General features: G+C 46.0%; 1 protein-coding gene across 2 annotated transcripts in view; it reads right to left on the minus strand.

Moving 5' to 3' along the window:
- The window catches only part of LOC139263147 (intelectin-1b-like), a 393,914-nt gene that overhangs the window by 353,745 nt on the left and 15,908 nt on the right, over window positions 1-24,261 (minus strand). For both annotated transcript variants that reach the window (XM_070878770.1, XM_070878769.1), the window contains exon 2: window positions 20,426-20,470. The gene's annotated coding sequence lies outside the window, so the exon portion shown is untranslated. The remainder of the gene's footprint in view (window positions 1-20,425; window positions 20,471-24,261) is intronic.

Raw genomic sequence — 24,261 nt, forward strand, 5'->3', positions numbered from 1 at the left:
ACAGTGATTCAACATTGTTAAAGCAGCACACAGTTCTCCAGACAGACAAGGGCAGTCGGGCATGCCCCAACATGTCGTCGAACCAAGAGGTGGAGTTCGACAGAGACAATGGCAAGCTGAATGGTGATTCAAGCCATTGCAAGGGACAATGTGGCCAATAATGGGGCCATCAACACCTGTTAATGGCGCACTCAAGGACAGTCACAGGGGCAGTCAGGGACGATCGACTGGCAAGGGACCTTTTGTTTTCAACAGCAGCTCATGTTGGAGGCGTGGAGGCACACACTCAGCCTGAGTTTGCAGAGATGAGCAAAATACCTGCAGAAATTGCAGAAATGAATGCTGGGGGAAATCGCTGGAAGCTGAAGTTCAGTGAGTTCATGTGGAGCACGTATACAGTTCATACACCAGGAACGGTGCCGTACATGATGCGGGAAAAGATATAAGGCGAAATGGACCGCCTGCTGAGAGAAGGCATCATCTCGCCAGTGGAATTCAGTGACTGGGCGAGCCAGATCATGCCGGTGCTCAAGGAGGATGGGTCGGTCAGGATATGTGGTGATTACAAGGCCACCATCAATCGGGTGTCACTTCAAGACCAGTACCCGCTACCGAGAGCGGAGGACCTCTTTGCGACGCTATCCGGTGGCAAACTTTTTTCAAAATTGGACCTGACCTCAGCTTTCATGACCCAGGAGCTGGCGAGTGAGTCAAAGAAGCTGACCACCATCACGACACACAAGGGGTTGTTTGAGTACAACAGATGTCCGGTCGGGATTCGCTCGGCCGCCGCGATCTTCCAACGAAATATGGAAAGCCTCCTCAAGTCGATTCCAGGGACGGTGGTTTTTCAGGACAACATCCTCATCACGGGTTACGATGCTGAAGAACACCTCCACAACCTGGAGGAGGGGCTATGCAGACTTGACTAAGTAGGGCTGCGACTGAAAAAGGCGAAGTGCGTCTTCCTAGCTCCAGAGGTAGAATTCCTGGCGATGAGGGTAGCAGCAGACGGGATCAGCCCGACTGCGTCCAAGATGGAAGCGATCCAGAGAGCACCCAGACACCGTAACATGACAGAGCTGCGTTCATTCCTGGGGCTCCTGAACTATTTTGGGAACGTTCTTCCCAAATTGAGCACGCTGCTAGACCCACTACACGTGTTCCTACGCAAAGGTCGTGAATGGGTCTGGGGGGACAGCCAGGAAAGGGCTTTTAATCGAGCACGCAATTTGTTATGTTCCAACACTCTGTTAACACGATACGACCCATGTAACAAACTTGTGTGAAGGTGCGATGCGTCGTCCTATGTTGTCGGGTGTGTGTTGCAGCATGTCAATGTCAAGGGTCAGTTACAGCCGGTAGCTTATGCCTCCAGGAGTCTGTCCCAGGCAGAAAGGGGTTACGGAATGGTAGAAAAGGAGGCGCTCACATGTGTATATGTGGTAAAGAAAATGCACCAGGACCTGTTTGGCAGGAAATTTGAGCTGGAGACAGATCACAAACCCCGAACATCCCTTTTGGCCGACAACAAGGCCATAAATGCAAATGCACCGGCCCGCATACAGAGGTGGGCACTCACGTTAGCCGCCTATGACTAAACAATTCGGCACAGACCGGGCACTGAAAACTGCGCCGATGCACTCAGCAGGCTCCCACTAACCACCACTGAGGGGGCTACCGAGCATGCTGCTGAGATGGTCATGGCTGTTGAAGCTTTCGGAAGTGAAGGCTCACCCGTGACAGCCCGTCAGATTAAAGTCTGGACAAATAGAGATCTGCTATTGTCTCTAGTCAAGAAATGTGTCCTGAATGGGGACTGGGCAGCCACGTACAGGGCATGCCCTGAGGAACTTAAACCATTTCACAGGCGCAGGGATGAATTCTCGATTCAGGCCGATTGCCGACTGTGGGGAAACCGCGTAGTCATGCCCCAGATGGGCAGAGAGGTGTTCATCAGAGAACATAACATAAGAACATAAGAATTAGGAACAGGAGTAGGCCATCTAGCCCCTCGAGCCTGCTCCGCCATTCAACAAGATCATGGCTGGTCTGGCCGTGGACTCAGCTCCACTTACCCGCCCGCTCTCCGTAACCCTTAATTCCCATTTTGGTTAAAAATCTATCTATCTGTGACTTGAATACATTCAATGAGCTAGCCTCAACTGCTTCCTTGGGCAGAGAATTCCACAGACTCACAACCCTCTGGGAGAAGAAATTCCTTCTCAACTCGGTTTTAAATTGGCTCCCCTGTATTTTGAGGCTGTGCCCCCTAGTTCTAATCTCCCCGACCAGTGGAAACAACCTCTCTGCCTCTAACTTGTCTATCCCTTTCATGATTTTAAATGTTTCTGTAAGATCACCCCTCATCCTTCTGAACTCCAACGAGTAAAGACCCAGTCTACTCAATCTGTCATCATAAGGTAACCCCCTCATCTCCGGAATCAGCCGAGTGAATCGTCTCTGTAACCCCTCCAAAGCTAGTATATCTTTCCTTAAGGTGACCAAAAAACTGCACGCAGTATTCCAGATGCGGCCTCATCAATACCCTATACAGTTGCAGAAGGACCTCCCTGCTTTTGTACTCCATCCCTCTTGCAATGAAGGCCAACATTCCATTCGCCTTCCTGATTACCTGCTGCACCTGCAAACTAACTTTTTGGGTTTCATGCACAAGGACCCCCAGGTCCCTCTGCACCGCAGCATGTTGTAATTTCTCCCCATTCAAATAATATTCCCTTTTACTGTTTTTTTTCCCCAAAGTGGATGACCTCACACTTTCCGACATTGTATTCCATATGCCAAACCTTAGCCCATTCGCTTAACCTATCTAAATCTCTTTGCAGCTTCTCTGTGTCCTCTACACAACCTGCTTTCCCACTAATCTTTGTGTCATCTGCAAATTTTGTTACACTGCACTCTGTCCCCTCTTCCAGGTCATCTATGTATATTGTAAACAGTTGTGGTCCCAGCACCGATCCCTGTGGCACACCACTAACCACTGATTTCCAACTCGAAAAGGACCCAATTATTCTGACTCTCTGCTTTTTGTTAGCCAGCCAATTCTCGAACCATGCTAATACATTTCCTCTGACTCCGCGTACCTTTATCTTCTGCAGTAACCTTTTGTGTGGCACCTTATCGAATGCCTTTTGGAAATCTAAATACACCACATCCATCGGTATACCTCTATCCACCATGCTCGTTATATCCTCAAAGAATTCCAGTAAATTAGTTAAACATGATTTCCCCTTCAGGAATCCATGCTGCGCCTGCTTGATTGCACTATTCCTATCTAGATGTCCCGCTATTTCTTCCTTAATGATAGTTTCAAGCATTTTCCCCACGACAGATGTTAAACTAACCAGCCTATAGTTACCTGCCTTTTGTCTGCCCCCTTTTTTAAACAGAGGCGTTACATTAGCTGCTTTCCAATCCGCTGGTACCTCCCCAGTCCAGCGAATTTTGGTAGATTATAACGAATACATCTGCTATAACTTCCGCCATCTCTTTTAATACCCTGGGATGCATTTCATCAGGACCAGGGGACTTGTCTACCTTGAGTCCCATTAGCTTGTCCAGCACTACACCCGCCTCGTGATAGTGATTGTCTCAAGTTCCTCCCTTCCCACACTCCTGTGACCAGCAATTTTTGGCATGGTTTTTGTGTTTTCTACTGTGAAGACCGAAGCAAAATAATTGTTTAAGGTCTCAGCCATTTCCACATTTCCCATTATTAATTCCCCTTCTCATCTTCTAAGGGACCAACATTTACTTTAGTCACTCTTTTCCGTTTTATATATCTGTAAAAGCTTTTACTGTCCGTTTTTATGTTTTGCACAAGTTTACCTTCGTAATCTATCTTTCCTTTCTTTATTGCTTTCTTCGTCATTCTTTGCTGTCGTTTAAAATTTTCCCAATCTTCTAGTTTCCCACTAACCTTAGCCACCTTATACGCATTGGTTTTTAATTTGATATTCTCCTTTATTTCCTTGGTTATCCACGGCTGGTTATCCCTTCTCTTACCGCCCTTCTTTTTCACTGGAATATATTTTTGTTGAGCACTATGAAAGAGCTCCTTAAAAGTCCTCCACTGTTCCTCAATTGTGCCACCGTTTAGTCTGTGTTTCCAGTCTACTTTCGCCAACTCTGCCCTCATCCCACTGTAGTCCCCAGAGAACTCCACAATGAGCACCCGGGCATTGTCATGATGAAGGCAATTGCCAGGTCACACGTTTGGTGGCCAGGGATAGATGCAGATCTGGAACTTTGTGTTCACAGGTGCAACACGTGTGCCCAGCTGGGCAATGCGCCCAGGGAAGCCCCCCCTTAGCTCCTGGCCATGGCCCGCCAAGCCTTGGTGACGCATCCATGTGGACTACGCAGGTCCTTTCATGGGAAAAATATTTTTGGTTGTAGTAGACGCCTACTCCAAATGGATCGAGTGTGACATTTTAAATTCAAGCACATCCTCTGCCACGGTAGAAAGTCTACGGGCAATGTTCGCCGCCCATAGTCTACCGGACGTCTTGGTCAGCGACAATGGCCCATGCTTCACAAGCACTGAATTCCAGGACTTCATGGCAGGCAATGGAATTAACCATGTCAGAACGGCACCGTTCAAGCCGGCCTCAAACGGCCAGGCAGAACGAGCAGTGCAGATAATCAAACAGGGGATGCTCAGAATCCAAGGGGGTTCTCTACAAAAGGCGCTTATCATGCCTCCTGTTGGCCGATATATCCCGACCACACTCGCTCACAGGGGTTCCATCCGCAGAGCTGCTTATGAAAAGGACGCTCAAAACCCGGCTATCCCTTATACACCCCACCATGAAAGAAATTGTCGAGAGCAGGCGCCAGCCACAATATGACTACCATGACAGGAATGCGAGAGTGTGATGTATTGATGTATATGATCCTGTTTTTGTCCTCAACTATGCTGCAGGGCCCAAATGGCTTGCAGGCACTGTGATTGCCAAAGAGGGAAATAGGATTCTGGTAGTTAAACTTACCAAAGGACAAATCTGCCGCAAACACGTGGATCAAACAAAAAGGAGGTTCAGCAACCCCATAGAAGAAGCAGAGGAAGAACACGATGTAGAGTTCACTCCACCACAGGTGACCGCACACCGGAACCAAAGGGAGGAGAGCCCAATCACTGTGGGCAGTCTGGATAGGCCTGAGGCACCGCAAACAGCAGACACTCAGGCCAGCGCCCAACAACCAGAGTCTCAACTCAGGCGCTCTACAAGAGAACGTAAATCACCAGAGAGACTCAATCTGTGATCTCAATAAGACTTTTGGGGAGAGGTGATGTCATGTATTCAACCAGCATTGTAACCCATGTATAATCTGACCTAAATTGTACACTGAGAGAACACTAGGTGGGAGACACTCCTTACCTGGACCTTCAGGTATAAAAGGGGAAGCTCCACCCACCTTCATCACTTGAGTGCGAAGAAATAAAGGACAAGTCACAGACTGACCTTCTCTCAAGCATGGGTCTCGTGTGCATTTATACTGTATAGTAAGGACGTATCAGTCGTCACTTATCATTGGCTCTTTTGGTTGGCTTGAATGATAGGTGTTGCATGTTTCACACTTTGAAACATAGGGCTAGACTTTCCACTTCATATCGCCCATCTAAAGCCCATCTATCACCCAAAATGGACCTCTATTGCCCATTTTGAGCAAAAAGTGGAAACTAGGCCCAAAATATCGCTGGAAAAATAGGCCCCTAATTTTCCACTTTGATCGCCGAGATGATCGCCCAAATGATCGCCCTCACAAGGCCCGTCCCAAGTTTCAGCACCTAGCACACACTTCACTGGGCCAATGCAAGGCCCAAAAGAGTGCTCAAAAATAGTTGCTTTTTCAGGGCCTAAGAGAAGGAAATGGGGACTACGGATGCCATTTTTAACTTCTGAGGAAGGGTGGAGAATTAGTTCTGAGTCATTTAGAGAGTAAAATTGAAGCAAATTGTACTCAGAAATTTGGGACAGGGAATATAAATAGGTATTATCAACCTATTTATGCTAAATAGATCTCATATATTGGAATTATTTAGTAAATAGCTTTTACATAGTGAAGTTATTTAATGATATTGTTGGTGCCTATCAAACTGATTGGTATACAACTTAGAGAGTACAGACAGGGCAGACTACAATGATTGGAGAGTATAGAGTGCAGACATTATTAAAATTAGTGAAAGTAATTATCGATAGTGATGGGGCCTATGTTTCCCTGCCTTTAATTGCAACTGCTCACACACTGGTTACTGAAAGGATCAATCGAAGAGATGGCAGAGTAATGCGTAGACGGAGACGAAGACAGAGGAGGAGACCGTACAGCCAACGGAGGTACTTGGAGAAGCAATCCTACCTGAACGTGTCTGAAAATGCTTGTCTTTGGAGGCTGCAATTCCGGAAGGAGGTCATCGATGAGATATGTCAAATCGTCAAGGATGATCTGCAGCCTTTCAGCACCATCAGAACTGCACTGTCCGTTAAGGTGAAGGTTACTGCTGCCCTGGCCTTTTACGCATCGGGATCTTTTCAGGCTTCAGCTGGCAACATCTGCCATATCTCTCAGCACACTACACACTGCTGCATTCAACAAGTGACTGAATCCCTTGATGCTCACAGGATGGACTTCATAAGCTTCCCAATGACCAGGGAGGCACAGACCGAGAGTTTATTGTGGTGTGTTACATGCTGCATAACCTAGCTATAAAGAGAGGACAAATAATGCCAGATCATGCTGCCGGTCCACCTCCAGAAGGAGAGGAGACAGAAGAGGCAGCCGGCGAAGATGAAGAGGAGGAACAGGCGGGAGAGGATGCAGGCGAGGACATAGGGGAGCTTAATCAGCCTGGCGATCTAACACCGGTACCACCACACCCTTCCCGAAGACCAGTAGCCAGTGGCAGTTACACGGCCGCTAAGATTTTGCGTCAGCAGCTCATTAATGAATGCTTCGCATGAACTATTATTGTTGATATTCAAACATTCAATTACAGTTACATTGAGTCAAAAGTTTCATTTCCGTGGGGAAACAGAATAAACAAATATGCATGAAAAACTGTATGTTGTAAAACTTATGTAACTAAGAGAGAAGGTACAAAAGATGTGTAAAAAAAAATGTTTTTATTAAGAAACAATTTTTTTTTTTAAGAACTTATGAACAACACCTTCCCTCCAACCCCCCATGCCCCCGCACCAACCCACCCTTCACTCAAAATCCCCAAAACGTTCGAAGAAGAAATTGAACATTTTAAAGAACAAGTGGCCATTTAAGTAATGATAACAAGTGACCATTTCAGTCATGCTAACAAGTGACCATTTCAGTGATGATAACAAGTGACCATTTAAGTCATGGTAACAAGTGACCATTTAAGTCATGATAACAAGTGACCATTTCAGAAAGAATGGAAAGTGAACAGTTAAGTAATGATAACAAGTGAACATTTAACAATTGAATACGTGGCCAATTTAGTAACAATAACAAGAGAATAATAAAGTGATAATAACAAGTGAACATTTTAAAACAAGTGAACTATTAAGAAGCACTCCCCCCTCCTTACCTGTGGCCATGTTTCCCATCAGATCCTATCCCACCCCGTGTTCGCACCCCACCCGCCCATTTTGGTCTCCGCAGACCGACACCAAGACGTCGTGCAGAGTGGGTCGGCAAGACTTCCTGCCATGGTGGAGGTAACGGAGCGGAAGCAGAAGCCTCAGGCTCTACTTCCGAATCAAGAGGAACTGTGTCCTCCGTACTCGCTTGTGTGCTTGGGGTTTCGCTGCGAGCGGACATGACACCTTGGGGTGCAGCGCCGTGTCCAGCCAGCAACGCGTGCCGTAGGGCATTTCTTGCAGCTGTCTGCTCCCTGATCGCCTCCAACGTCTCCTGAGCAGTCTGTGATTGCTCAGAAGACCAGCTGGAGAAGCGCGAGCAGAACTTGCTCCAGGTTGTGGAGAACTGGCTCCAATTGTCTGAGAAACACACAAACCCCTGGATAAGGTCGCGACCGAACGCGACTGTCTCCCTGCACAGGGAAAGTAAGCTCTCCGTCTGGTCCTCTGTGGCAGGCGAGTGCATATCATGCTGACCGGACCACCGTGGGGTCAGCGTGTGCAATATCACGTGTCTTGGTGTCACCACCTGCACACCGCTTGGTCCCGGTGCCTCATCTGTCTCAAAAGAGATGGCCGCAAGTTGTTCCCCCCCCACAAAAAAAATCTCCTGTTCTTCCTCCTCTGCCTCCTGTTCTCGCACAGCCTCAGCAGGATTCTGCACTGCCTCCTCCTCTGGCTCTTCCTCCTGGGAGTTTCCCGATTGGTCAGTGGACATGTCCATTGACTCCATCAATACTATTGACCTTTAAAAAACAAATGGAAGTTATAAACAACGTTTAACAATGCAAATCAATTCATCTTAATTAAGAACTCAAAACATTACCATTAGCCCATATGCACAAGCAGTCACCAGGCCTAACATGACCTCATTTGAAGATCAATAGCACATCTCAATAGTATAACTCAATTATATATCAAATTAAAGTATCATTGCATAGGATTACCCACATCACAAATATTTACTATTGATTCACACATTGCACAATGCACAATTCTCATTACTCACGTGACTCTAGGATGGGTTCGGCCACACCACGGGTTGTGACCGAACGGTTTTCTGGTCCCACCAAGGCCACTGCAAACACCTCGTCGGCGTTGAGCGACTGCAGCATGGCACAGCCCCCGCCAGTCCTGCGTTGCTCCCGCTGGTTGATGGAGATCTTCTTCTGTAACAGGTAAGGTAACATGGCACAGCATAAGCAGATGGATATGGCAATAAATATTTAGGATTGACAGATTTATAAGTTCAATTTCAAGTTTGCAATACATTGCATAGGAAGATATTTCATACTGTAACATTCAAATTTATGATGCGGTGCATAAAGGTAATAATTTAATCCTAATGTAGTTACTTAGTCATGCTTAAAGATTACGATATAACATTGTAGATTCTAATTAGATTTTCCATACAACATTAAATAATAAATATGGATGATTTCAAATTTAAATTTCAACTTACTCTTGCAGCCGCCAGTAGACTGTTCCATCTTTTCCGGCACTGGTCCGGTGTCCGGGCTTCATTAGATGCTAACGTGACCATGTCGGTAATCTCTGCCCAAATCCTCCGATATGCATGTGGTGGAGGTTTCCCATGCCCACCCCGTGTCATATCCTCCCACCTCGTGCTTACACTATTCACTAGGGCCTCATTTGCCTCCTCGCTGAAGGGTTTGGCCCTTCGATTTCCTGCAACTCCCTCCATTCTTTAAATGTATCTGTTTTTTCAGATGCTCAAGATAATCTGCTTCCTTTCTCCTCTCTCTCGCTCTCTCTCTCTCTCGCTCTCTCTCTCCCAGACCCACACAGAGCTTCTGAGCATGTGTGAAGACGCGGGAAGGAGCATCAACCTGAAAAAAAAATCAACCTGCACATGCGCAGTAATGCATTGCTAGGGAAGCTTTTTTTTTCATTCATTTCTGTTTTCTTTGGGCGATCATGAGATTGCCGAGAAATCACATCGCTCATTTGACATCGCTGGGCTAAGGCCGAGTGGTAAATCGCAAAAAAAAAAAATGGGCCTTGAGCCGGTGATCAGCACAGCCGATACGTCCCGCATCGTTGGAACAAGGCCCATTTTTTTCGGCCTTAGCCACCAAGTGGAAAGTCTAGCCCATAGTCTTTTCTGTCACTGTTCAGTCCTGGCCAGTAAACGGATTCTGTGGCACGTCGAAGAGTGTTCTCGATGCCAGTGTGAGCAGCATGAAGTCACTGACGAATGTCAGATCTCAACGTTCTTGGTATGACACAGCGATAGCCTTTGAAGACTATGCCATCCTGTGTTGTAAATTTGGGCGGGAATTCATATGTCGTTTCTGGCCAACCCGTGATGATTTGTTGTATGTCCAGTTGTAGTGTGTAGTCGCTTGCAATTGCGCATTGTATGGTAGTCAGTCCTTGTTTGGAGTGTGGGAGAAAGTCCACCACGTGGATGCATTCCACTACAATTTCAGTTGGTGATCTCTCCATGTTTTTGAGGTATGTGCATGAGAGGTGTCTGCTAGGTACATTTATTTTCCTGGTTGATACTTTATTTCGACGTCATATTGGTTGAGCTGAATGATCAGACGTCGTAGCCGCTTGCGTGCTGCAGATAACAGTTTGCGTTGAATGGCAACCAAAGGCTTTTGGTCTGTCCATAGCATGATCTTGCAACTGCATACATATTGATGGTTTTGTTCCATTCCGAAGAATTGAGCGAGCAGCTCCTTTTCAATTTGAGAGTACCGCGTTTCTGCTGGAGTGAGCGCTCAGCTCGCGTATGCAATTGATTGATCCTGTTGCAGAAGGACGAACCCAAGATCCTTGCTCAAAGTATCTCCTTGACCTTCGGTTGCAAGTTTGGGGTCAAAGTGTTTGAGCATCGGAGAATCTGTCATGCATTGTTTGATAGCTTCAAATGCTTTGTTGTGTTCTTCTATCTATTTCCAGACCATGTCTTTATGAGTAAGCTGTCACAGAGTCTCGCTGAGATCTGAAAGATCTGGCAAGAATTTTGTGAGGTACTTTGTCATGATGACAAATCATTATACACCTGCGACATCCTGCGGTTTCTGCATTTCATTGATTGCGATCACTTTGCTTGGGTCGGCTTTGAGTCCATCATTAGACAGTATGTATCCCATGTATTTCACTTGGGAGCTCTAGTATTTGAACCTATCGAAGTTTAGTTTGATGCTTCGCTTTCTGCATCTCTGCATGAATTTGCGTAAGTTTGCATCATGATTGGCCTCTTTGTCTCACCGTGTCTAGTGATCAAGATATCGTCTGCAATCTTGTAGATGCCATCTAAACCCGCAAGGTTCTGGTCTAGTTTCTGCTGGAAGATTTCTGGGGCAGGACTGGTTCCAAATGGCATTTTATTATATCAATATCATCGCCATGGAGTCTGGAAGGTCGTGAGGTAGGAGGATCCTGTGTCTGGTCCACATTGCAAGAAACCTTCCTTGCAGTCTGTTTTATTGAAGACCTTTACATTTGACATCTGTGACAAGATGTTATTGATCACAGGATACTGTCCGCGTTTCAGGGCATTGTTCAGATGTTGAGGGTTGATACATACTTATAGCTTTCCATTTGGCTTTTGTATCATCACCAGACTGGATACCCAATCTGTCGGTTCAACAACTTTCGTGATGATTTGTCGTTTTTCCAAATGATCGAGTTCCTCTTTCAGTGTTTGTTTGATCGCTATTTGCACCCATCTGGGTGGCATTACATCTGGTGTCGCTGATTCATTAAGTTCAAGGTGAACTGTCCCTGGCATGTGTCCATGTCTCTTAAATACATCCGGATACGCATTGTTGACATCAGTTTTTGACACAAGCGAGATGTTTGCATTGTTCATAATTTGCGATTTGCATGATTCATTTACCACCACAATATTCTGATGCTGTAATTGTATCAGTTGTAGTGGTTGAGCAGTGCGTGAGCCAATCAGTGGTGCACTTTGGCCCTCAATGATCACAAAGGGCACAATGTACTTTTGCTTGTTCTTTGTGTTCTCCATGGCAACTTACAAGTTCCTACCACAGGAATGGTTGCATGGTTGTCATATAGTGACAGTGTTGTCTTAGATTTATTTACCTTTAAGCCTTTAGGTAAGTATCGATGACATAGCACATTGCATGTGGCCCCACAATCTATTTGCATTTTTACTACTGACCTTAAATGGAGAAGGTAGCCATAATCTTGTTCGGATATTTTCGATCAGTTTTGTCCTCGAATTTGTGATTAACTTTAACAAGCATCTCTACAATCATGATGTCAAAATCAGAATCATCACTGTCTTCATATAGTGCATTAACTTTTGACTTGCCCTTATATTTAGGCTTATTTGTAGACTTCTGCCTCAATCCATTCTACCTGCACTTTTGAGAAAAGCGATTTTGTTTGCTGCAACTTGTGCAGGTCTTCCCATATGCTGGGCCTTTAGTTTTTTGACTCATGTCTTTTGTCACAATATCTACAATTGTTCGTGAACTCTTTGTCTGTGAATTCTTTCTTTGTGGGTGGGGGTTTCTGTCTGACAACTTTGACATCTTCAGAGTCTAAATCTGTTCTAGTGAGCTTCATGGCTTTCATTTGGCCAACTGTGGCCTCTGTAGATTTACAGAGCATCGCACACTTATCTCGTGTTAGGCTTGATTCTTGCAACAGCCTCCTATGCAGAGTGTTATCAGATATTCTGTAGACTATCCCTTAAATTGTCAAAATCACATGACGATGCCAGCTCCCTCACTTTATTGAGATATCTGTCAAAACGCTCATCCCCTTGTATACGGTTGTTAAAATGGTACCTTTCATGGATGATGTTGGTTTTACCTGTACAGTCCTCTTCCCAGAGCTTCAAAATAATCGCAATTTCCTGTTTGTCTTCGTCTGATTTGTAGGGAAGATTATTGTGAATATCTAGGGCATCTCTGCCAATGGCACTGATAAACGTTGCAACCCTAATTCTATCTGGTTTTTCCACAATATTCATGATAATTTCATAACTGTCCCACAGCTGTTTGAATTTTTTCCAGTTGGCTTTCAAATTGCCAGTCACCTGCAATGGGAATGTGTGCGGCAGTTGGCACCATGGTGGTCATGATAGCACACTGCTGTTTAGGACTTTGAGTATGTCGGTTCAAATAACCAGAGGACTAGAACTAGTCTAATTAGTAAAATATCATGGCCATGTATTTGCAGAAATACTTTTTCAATCAAGGCTCGACAATAGCTTATGCTACATTAAGTTTATTTTACTAAAACCTCTAGAGTACTCTACAAGCTTATGCCAATTTATCGTCCTTTGAGTCCATTGATATTGTTCATTTTGCAACTGTTCCATCCATAGTGGAATAGGTACATACAGTTTCACGGTCTCACTCGCGATGTCTACGACGCATGCTCTGCACTGCTCTGCTTAATGTCGATTTCGATTTGCTTGAAAAAGTCTTACAGTTCCAATATTTTGATCGTAGATGCGTTTGTCAAAAGATCGGAAGTATCTGCTTCTGGCACCATGTATTTTATTGTCTCTTGAACAACTCTTAAGTTCAATTTAACTCTATTTATTCTGGAGCTCAGTCAGCAATGTGCGATTCTCAAACACACATGAGCTTTCCCGCTGCAGGTTGAGGGTGCTATAACTCCTAACAAGAGGGCGCTATACATTCTATCATTATCGTGACATCGTCAGAACAGCTGCAACGGAGATTGAAAAACTGGGAGAATGGAATAGAGTCCTTACAGGAAGCGGGATGGGAGGATGTGTTATCAACATAGCTTTGGATTCAGTGGGCTCATTGTAAATACTTATTGACAGCCTATCCCCAGAAATCAAGACAGAGACATCGAAGAAGGGAAGGGAAGAGTCGGAGATCGATCATGTGAAGGTGATGGGGGTGTGTGGAATTTGGAATCAAAGTTGATGAAATGTTTTAGTTTGGGGTGAGAGCAGGAAGCGGCACTGATACAATCATTACTGTATCGGAAAAAGAGATGAAAGAGTGGACATAGGTAATACTGGAACAAAGAATGTTTCACATATCCCACGTAAAGGCAGGCATAGCAACGAGAGTAGGGATAACGGGTATTTATTCGAATTGTAAGGAAGAAGTGAGTTGTGTCCCACAAGGATCTGTGCTGGAGCCTCAACTATTCAATATATTTATTAATGACTTAGATAATATCATAGAGAGCCATATGTCCAAGTTTGTCAATGTTACAAGGATTGGTGGTATGGTAAGTAGTGTAGTCGGAAGCATAAAATTACAAAGCAACATTGATGGATTAGTGAGTGAGAAAAACTGTGGCAAAATTCTGCCCTCTTGAGCATCCATGATTATAATCGCTCAACCATTGGTGGCCATGCCTTCTGTTGCCTCAGCCCTAAGCTCTGGAATTCCCTGCCGAAACCTCACCACCTCTCTACCTCTCTTCCCTCCTTTAAGACACTCCTTAAAACCTACTTCTTTGACCAAGATCACCTGCCCTAATTTCTCCTTATGAGGCTCGGTGTCAAATTTTTGTCTCTTAATATTCCTGTGAGATGTTTTGGGACATTTCACGATGTTAAAAGCGCAAGTTGTTGTTGTAGGTTGAATGATGTTTACATTGTGAAGGTGTCTGTAGAATGGTCCCAATTGTAAAGAGGAAGCAAGCACAGGTACAAATAGCAATCAAAAAGACTAATGGAGTGCTGGCCTTTGGGCTAGATTTTACACTTTTGTGCAGATTGCCCAAAAATGGGCATTATTTCCGGTGTCGGCAGTAAAAATGGGTTTTCATATAGTTGGCTTCTCACCCATTCTCAAAGCCCCTAGTCTCCATTTTTGAAATTGAGCGTTACCACGAGTGATATGACATGGATGGTGGTGTTAAATCTCTCTGACATTCTGCTGTAAAGTGTTGCCGTCCTTAGCAATGGCATGGCAATGCTCGATTCCCGTGATACAGGAGGTCAAGGGTCATAATAACATGCATAGAAGAGAAGACAGAGAGAGAGGGAGCTGAGAGGGACTAAAATCATGTGTGGCTGTGGTGTGTGCTTGTTTGGTTGTTGTGGGAGGCATGAGGGAGATTCACCAGCAACAAAAAGCCTACTAAGCACCAAGCACATAGTTGGCACTGAGTTTTTGGCTAACAAATAATATATAACATGGAAGGGATGGTGGAGGCCCTGGAGCTGGTAGCCAAGAACACGGGTGGCAGAGGGCTCCCAGTGGTCCCAGAGCGCAGCACTGCACCCCAATGTGCCGCACCCCCATTTCTAATGACACATGAGAGCCAGGAGCAACATCTTGCTTCTGGCTCGTAACACGTTCCCACCTTGGGACAGACCTCTCCCATATCTGTCCAAGCACCGGATCGGCCATCATCCCCGCCCTCCGCTCCCCCAATGAAGCATCGCCTGAGAAGCTCCTTGGCCAGGCGGCTTGGAGTCAGGATGGGAATGGGAAGGGGTAGAGGTGGGGAGGAGAACTGGGGAGGGGAAGGATTGGTTTATACAGATATACTTATGATTTCAGACAAATGTTCGGTTTAAATGTTTTTTTATTTCACAAAACCTTGTTGCACATTGGCTCAGATAGCTGCACCGTTATACACTGGTGATTCCTTAACATTATAGGGTATAATTACACTTAACTTCAATCAACTTAAACTTTAGCTGTCACCAAGGTGATGCCCACCATTGGTGTATGACCTGCACACCCAGCAGTGTGTCAGCCTTGCAAATACCACCAACATTCTTTCAGGCAAAGGGCTCATTGATGAGCTCCTGATGTCAGAGTCTTGCAGCTATCATGCAACCATGGGCCCTTTCAAGCGGTCTACAGTGGGGCAGGGACATGGCTTCAGCATCAGTCGGATTGTGTGGCCCGAGGTCAGCATCCACCTCCTCGTTCTGCTCTTCCTCTCTCTGGTGAAGTGGACTGTTGGACTCTTCTGGCAATTCTTGTCCCATTCTGATAGCCAGGTTGTGCAGCATGGAGCACACCACCACGAATTGAGCTATGTGCTCAGGGTGGTATTCCTGAGTGGTCCAGGCATCTAGAGCGTTGCTTAAGCACTTCAATGGCTTTCTCCACAATATTGCGAGTGGCTCTGTGGCTCTCATTGTATTGTTTCTCGGCTTCACTGTGGGTGTCACGGAGGGGTCATCAGCCAGGTGGCGCGGCCATGTCCTTTGTCACCAAGCATCCAGGATTGACCTTGTGGCTGATTGTTAAACAAGTCCGATACAGTGCTCTCACGCAGGATGTGAGCATCATAGATGCTGCCCAGAAATTTAGCGTTCACTGCCATAATAATTTGTTGGTGATCGTCAACAAGTTGCATATTCAGGGAGTGTAATCTCTTGCAGTTCCTGAAAACCTTTGCATCCGGAAAAGGTGCCCGCATCGTGATGTGCGTACAGTCTATTGCTCACTGCACCTTGGGGAAGCTAGCAATTAGGTAGAATCCTAAAGCCCTCTCAGGCTGAACCTCCCTGGTCATAGGGAAGCTGATAAAGTCCATCCTGCATGCGTACAGGGCTTCAGTGACCTGTCTAATGCAGCAATGTGTGGCATGCTGAGATATACCGCAAATGGCACCAGCTGAGGCCTAAAAAGAATCTGACGTGTAGAACAACAGTGCCGCAGTGATTTTGACCTCGATTGACAGTGCAGTACTGATGGTGCTGGCAGGCTGCAGATCTCCCTTTATGAGCTGGCATACCTCAGTGATAACCTCTTTGTGGAAGCACAGTCTCCGAAGGTAGGTGGTGTCGGGCAAGTTGAGATAAGACTCCTTCTCCCTGTACTTGTGGGGGGTGTAATGGCAGGTCCTCCTCATCAGTCTGGCACATCTTTCATTGGGCACATAATGTTGTGGAGTGAACCTTTGCCACCTGGACTCTGCAGCATGTATTTGGTCATCGAGAGAGGGTGAGAAAGGACAGGTCCATTTGCAATAGCTTTCTGTTTTCCACCGATTGGTCACAAAAGAATGAATGTCCAGACGAAGACACCTATTAAGTTCCAATCATTGACAGTATGATAAAGATTTTTGTACTGATGTTCACATCGCCTCCAAAGACCTCCAGAGTACATCCGACCTCCCCTGAGGTTGAAACAGAGCAGCATTTTAAATGATGCAACATGTGATGAGGAACATGGCGTCCATAATGCTGTGATTCATTCAGAACAGTTACACTTTCTCCGGGTGGTTTTTTGGGCGAGCGATATTGTGGGTGATATGTGTACGAGGTGGTGAAAGTGATGCTGGGCGATCTCCTGGGCGTTAGTTTTGGCAAATGTGATCTTCACGACAAAAAAAAGTGGGTGTTCGGTATTATTGAATCTCGGCGTTAATTCCGTGCAGAAACTAACGCTGGCCGATATTATGGCCGTTGATTTCGCCCATTCTGATGATTCCTCCCAAAAAAAGTGGGCGGACGGTATTATACTTTCCCGGCGTTACGCACATGGGGAAAGTAATGCTCAGTTTCCATTTTGTGGCTAATTGGGTGATATCTGGGCGTTATACGTCATTTCAAATCTAAAATGGACATTGTGGGCATTAAGCATGCAAAAAAGGGGAAAATTTAGCCATTGGGTTGGAATACAAAAGTGAGGAAATTATGCTTCAGTTTGTACTGAGCCTTGGTTAGACCTCATCTGGAGCAATGAGTTCAGTTTTGGGCACCGCAGCTTAGGAAAAATATATCGACCTTAAACGGGATGCAACGCAAGTCTGGCAGCAGATATCAGGGCTGAAGGGGTTAAATTATGAGAACAAATTGCTTAGACTTGGCTTGTATTCCCCAGGGTTTATACTGTTGAGCATTCATTGTCATTGAGCTGCTTAACATGATAAATGGATTCAATAGGGTAGATACAGAGAAACTATTTCCTCTCATGGCAGCGCAATCTTAAAATTAGAGATATGCGCTACAGGAGTGAAATCAGGAAGCACCTTTTTCACGCAAAGTGTCGTGAGATCTTGAACTGTCTCCCTCAAATGGTTGTTGATACTGGGTCAATTGATATTTTCAAGACTAAGACTGATCGATTTTTGTTAGGCAATGGGTATTAAGGGATATGGAACAAAGACAGGTAAATGAAGTTGAGTTACAAATCAGCCATGATGGGACAGGCTTCAGGGGCTGAATGGTCTGCTCCTGTACTATGTTTCTATGTTCTATGAGGGTAATTGTAGTGACCCTACTACAATTCTCACTGAGATCAGTTAACTCAGGACAGAGCAAGGATTGAATTATGGGACCATCCTGGACGTTATGGCTCAAATAGCTGAGCCATCAGTGACGTGAGCATCAGATAATTGGGGACCCCTCGTTGATGTTTCTTGAAAAACTTTGAAGTCAAGGTAGAGTTACTGATTCCTAACATTGAGTATTTTAAACTGTAACTGGATTCAACAAACAGATACAGGCCTAGAAATTCGGTTCCGTATCGCTCGTTGTTCAGTGCTTTTGGTGCGGGCCACACTGGATGCCATCTTGGTGGGGGCGGTAGGGCAGCCATTAGAAGTGTGCGCGAGAAGCATTGTGATGTCAATCAGGGTACAACGTTGATTTGACACCATTGTTGCCATTTTCATCATCATTGCTGGAGCTAACGGTCTCTGAACCTCGCACAGCTAAACTAACATTCAGCAGCAGGAAGGACCCTCACCAATGTTCCCTTTAAGCTGCACAGCGGCTCAGCGCTCTGGAGGTCCCGTGCAGATGGCTCACGCTTTTAAATGGACAAATTGCACATGCGCGGAATTCTGAAAGGGCCGTACAGCCTGTTAAAAAATAATTAGAGGGAATATTCACCCTCACCGGCGCTAATTAAGGAGATTATCAACAATATTCACGTAACTTGCGTTTTGATTTCTATTGGCTCTGAGGAAGTTTCTTAAACTGTTTGAAGCTTTCACGAGGTCTTCAAAGTTAGTCAGGGGACAGGCAGTGGTGCTGCAAGTGGAGAAGGCCTTGTTTCTGACTTCAAGGTTCTGGTCAGACCACTTGCTCCCAGCTCTTGTTGTTATCCCCCGCTGCCTACAGCATAACAGGGATCTCGAGCAGAGGCAGCAAGGAAGAGGACAAGCTGATCTTAGAGGAATGGAGGAGGAGGGGGAGAAGGTCTCAGCAGGAGGCCTTACCTCAACCTGAGCTAGGAGCAGTGAGTGAGACGTCTGTGCTTTACGAAGGAGATGCCTCTTACAACCAGACCTGCAACCTCTCTCCAGCGCAAGGTCAGCACTGCCAGCAACTGTGAAGATAAGCATGGCCCTGAATTTCTTCGCGTTGGGATCCTTCCAGGCTGTAGTAGGCAACATCTGTAACATCTAGCAGTTCACCATCCACTGCTGTATATCATCATCGTAGGCAGTGCCACCAATCGAGGATAACTTGCTTCCACATCAATAAGTTCACAGGTGTTTCAATGATGGACCTAAAATTCCAGGTCCGAACTAAATCTTGAAGGGTGGAAGATGCCTGTGCGTGGATTTTTTTAACGTGGGGTGACTGTTGCACAACAGCCACCACACAGGCTTGACAGAGCGAGATCTTGGGCCAGTGGCAAGGGTTAACCAAGACGACTGGAGACCAGCTCTGCTGCACAGACCTAGTGTGCACACATATCGCAGTGTGGGCTGGCCTGTGCTGTCCCTGGGCCCTCACCTCTTCTGCACCCCAAACTCAAGCCTCTCCTGGGCCCGATCATGTCCCTCTACAATCTGTCGCCGCTCCTTCGCCCCCGACCTCGCTGCTCCTTCAGTATCCGCCCACGCGCCAATCACAGACTTGGACCTTGGTGACGTCCCTTTTCACTGCCATTGTTCTCCTGCTCCAGCACATGCTGCTCCCTGGAGTGGTACGCTGCCATGCTGCTCCTTCCACTGCCCGGCCTGCTCTGCTGATGCTCATTGGCCGGGGGCTGCGCTGACTGCGGGGCTGCATAAGAGAGGTGACAGAAGCTCTTTATGCCAGAAGAGGGGATTTCATTGACTTCAGTCTGACCAGAGCAGGTGCAGAGCGCCATCAAGTGCAGACACATGGTTTTATGAGTGCCGCTTCTAAATGCTGAGATGTACCACAACCACAAAGGTTTCCACTCATTAAATGTGCAGTTGTTGTGCGACCATGCTCAGCACATCATGATGGTGAATGCCGACAATCCTGGCAGCAGTCATGATGCTTTTTCTTTGCGCCATTTGCTGTTCCCTCAGTCTTTGAGCCACCTCAAACCAGAGTGTGGTGACTGGGTGACAAGATCTATCCCTTGACCACCTGGCTCATGATTCCACACCGCTACCCAACCACACATGGGCAGCATGCTTACAATGAGAGCCAAGCTGCCACACAAAACATCATGGAACAGAAGTAATGGTTCCAATGCCTGGATCGCTCTGGAGGAGCCCTACAGTACCCACCGGAGCGTGCAACGCGACTTGTGGTGGTGTGCTGTATCCTCCAGAACTGGCCATCATGAGGGCACAGCCCCTGCCACCGGGGATACGGCCACCAGCTCAGGAGGAGGAGGAGGGGATGGAGGATGAGGAGGCAGAAAGCTGGAGGCAAGCCAGACAGCCCCTTTCTCACCGGAATATCCGGGGTCGAATCGTCCGGCTGTGGTTCGATTGAACACAACCCCAATTCCCCATTCAACATTATTCCCACACCTTACGTTCCCCAATTCCCCATTCAACATTATTCCCACACCTTACGTTCCCCAATTCCCCATTCAACATTATTCCCACACCTTACGTTCCCCAATTCCCCATTCAACATTATTCCCGCACCTTACCTTCTCTCTGTTAGTGACCGTCACAGTGTCCTCTTGGCCACAATGCTGAAATAAAACCACCCACAAATCAAACTTTCTAATCAAACATTCTCCATATATGCATCCAATATTACATCAAAAATGTAACTAATCACTATTGTGCATTGCTTTACTTACTGTCTTGCATGTGCCTTTGCCTATCCTAATGCTCTTACTCAATGCTACCCCAGTGGCTGCAACATGGCTGGTGGAAGGCTGCTGTCTTTCAGTGGGAGAGACTGCAGATGGCCTCGCAGGGCGCCCTCAAGGAACTCTGGGCATAGCGACCCAGCTTCGGATGCTACCCAATAAACCTGTTAATAATCCGCACACAATGCCCCATCTATGGCGTGGGGTGCGGCTAAGGTCATGCACTGATGCTGAGGTAAGGGGCTTCGGCTGGGACAGGCAGCACTGACGCTGGGGTCAGGGCCTTTGGCTGGAACTTGGTGGCTTTTGCTGGGTTGTTCGCGATCTGTCCTCTCTGGCTTCTGAAGTCAGAATGGATCAAATTTGCAAAGTCAGTCAGAACTTGGGCTGGGCGGTTCCATTTACACATTCCAGAGAAATGTCAGGGTGTGGATTATCCTCCAAGGGGACCAATCAACAATAGGTCATGTGATAATGGAGAGCAAATCAGAGACACGACAGTCATTTTGTTAGTACAAATTGGTGCATCCGGATATATTAGGACAGATGAACAAAAGCTTGGTCAAAGAGGTAGGTTTTAAAGAGCATCTTAAAGGAGGAGATGGAGAGGTGAAGAGGGAATTCCAGAGCTTGGAGCCGAGGTAGCTGATGGCATAGCCGCCAATGGTGAAGTGATTAAAATCGAGGATGCTTGAGGCAAGAATTGGAGGGAGGCAGATATCTTGGCAGGTTTGAAGAGGTTACAGAGATAGGGAAGGGAAAGGTCATGAAGGGCTTTGAAAACAAAGAATTTTAAATTGGAGATGTTGCCAGACCGGGAGCCAATGTTGATCAGAGAGAACAGGGGTGATGGGTGAACAGAAGTTGATGCGAGTTAGGACTCAGGCAGCAGAGATTTGGATGAGCTCAAGTTTATAAAGGGTGGAAGTTGGGAGGCCGGCCAGGAGAGCATTGGAATAGCCAAGTCTAGAGGTAACAAAAGCATGGATGAGGGTTTCAGCAGCAGGTGAGCTGAGGCAGTTGGATAACATATCAGAAGTAGAAGTCGGCAGTCTTGGTGATGGAATGGATATGTGGTTGGAAGCTCATCTTGGGGTCAAATATGAAACCAAGTTTGTGAACGGTCTGGTTCAGCCTCAGACTGTTGCCAGGGAGAGGGATGGCTAGGCAACGGAGTTTGTGACGGGGACTGAAGACAATGGCTTTGGTCTTCCCAATATTTAGTTGGAGGAAATTTCTGCTCATTTAGTACCAGATGTCATGCAAGCAGTGTAACAAGTCAGTGGAGGGGTCGAGAGAGGTAGTTTTGAGGTTGAACTCGGGTCGTCAGCGTACATGTGACATATGACATGTTTTCAGATGACGAAGCTGAGCAGCAACGTGTAGTTAAGTAATAGGAGGGGGCCGAGGATAGACCCTTCGGGGAATCCAGAGGAAATTACATGGGAGCACTTATACCATCATTTAGCACAGTTGCAAACTATTCCTTTCTCTCTTGAAACCATTGACTCGTTGCTGGGGTACAATTCCTTTGATGCAGCCCCCCTACAGTACCTTTACCAAGCAGCCACTATCTATGTGTTTATTTGATAGTTACTGGGATAGATAGTGTTTATTATCACAGTTGTGTCTGACCCAGTCCTCACTTGATGTTCACACGTGACCTGGAATTACAACAAGGAAACAGGCCATTGGGCCCAACCAGACAGTCCTGGTGTTTCTCCTCCACATGAGTAGCTGTCCTCATCCCATGTACCCTCCACCTTTGAGTCTTGTTCAATATCCTTTATTATTCTGCCCCTCCTCCATTCTGCCTGAGAGTGAGTGTGCGCGGTGTGCAATAACTGAGTGTCCAGCTTTCTTCACAGTGAGGGATGAACCCATGTCACGTAGTCTCTGATCTGGTAAGCAACTGCGGTGTTTGTTGGAGGAGGAATGTTGGCTGGGAGACTGGGAGAACTTGCTTCTCATAGAATAGTGCAAACGTTTAGAATTAGCTGAATAGGCAAATGAGGCTGTGAAAGATGGCAGGTTGACAAAGGGCAGTGAAGGAAAATGATGTTTGTGTGAATTTAGGCCATTAATTGAAAACAAACGATCAATACTGAAGCGATTATGCAAAGAATGAATCCAAGCCCGGCAACCAATGGAAGCGCAGTTTAGTGACGGAATAACCCTGGGGGAAGGTAGGTTAGAAGCATAGTGATGAATTTAAGGCAACTGTTGCCAGAGATCAGCGAACCCAACATTGAGCAAAGATTAAACTCAGAGAAACCTAAAGAAGGGTGAGCAGCGAAGTGAACATTCTCTACTATGGAACACACTCCAGGACAGCCTCGAGTACAGGGCACTTTTACAGTACACGACATTCTCTGGCACAGGACATTCTCCGGCACAGGACATTCTGCAGTACGGGACATTCTCCGGCACAGGACATTCTGCAGTACGGGACATTCTCCGGCACAGCACATTCTGCAGTACAGGACATTCTGCAGTACAGGACATTCTGGTATGAGACACTCTCCTGGAACATGTCCCGTATTAGAGTTCAAAAGATTGAGAGATGATCTTATTGAAACTTAAAGGATAATGAGGGGGCTCCACAAGGTGGATGCATAGAGGATATTTCCAATCATTGGGGACATGGAATTAGAATAAGAGGCCGCCCAATTAAATCTGAGATGAGGAGAAATTTCTTCTCTCTGAGGGTAGTAAATCTATGGAATTCTGTGCCCCTAGTCAGTTATTTAAGCAAACTGCCTGCAATACAAGTATGTTCATAACCCTACTAAGCTAAACCAGGCAACCAGCCATTTATTCTTGTGTCTGTATTTTTGTGATTGTAATATGGTAGTGAGCTTGTAATGATTTCAGTTAGGTAGTGTTTAGTGCTGCTATACTTTCAATAGTGCCAGTGAACAATGTGAAGATAACACACATGCAATCACTGGCACACACATTTCGAAACACATGTCTGGATTTGTGGACATTGCATATATATGACTAAGCCGCTGACAGAAAGTTTTAGTGAGGAGCAAGTTATGATGTTTCTTTGTTAGTGAAGGAGCCTGGAGCCCGAAACGATTTTTGTAAACTGAGAATTTGGTAAATCTATAAACATAAGAACATACGAAATAAGAGTAGGAGTAGGCCATTTGGCCCCTCGATGTTGCTCCACCAGTTAATAAGATCATGGCTGATCTGATCATGGACTCAACTCCACTTCCCTGCCTGCTCCCTTTATTCCCTTATCACTCAAAAATCTGTCTATCTCTGCCTTAAATATATTCAATGACCCAGCATCCACAGCTCTCTGGGGTGGAGAATTCCACAGATTTACAAACTTCTGAGAGAAGAAATGACTCCTCATCTCAGTTTTAAATGGGCGGTGCCTTATTCTGAGACTATGCCCCCTAGTTTCAGTTTCCCCTATGAGTGGAAATATCCTCTCTGCATCCACCATTTTGAGCCCCCTCATTATCTTATATGTTTCATTAAGATCAACTCTCATTCTTCTGAACTCCAATGTGTATAGGCCCAACCTACTCAACCTATCTTCATAAGTCAAAATCCTCATCTCTGGAATCAACGTAGTGAACCTTCTCTGAACAGCCTCCAATGCAAGTATATCGTACTCTTGGTGTGGCCTCACCTATACCCTGTACAGT

This window comes from Pristiophorus japonicus, chromosome 4 (genome assembly GCF_044704955.1).
Source record: "Pristiophorus japonicus isolate sPriJap1 chromosome 4, sPriJap1.hap1, whole genome shotgun sequence".
Classification (NCBI taxonomy): domain Eukaryota; kingdom Metazoa; phylum Chordata; class Chondrichthyes; family Pristiophoridae; genus Pristiophorus; species Pristiophorus japonicus.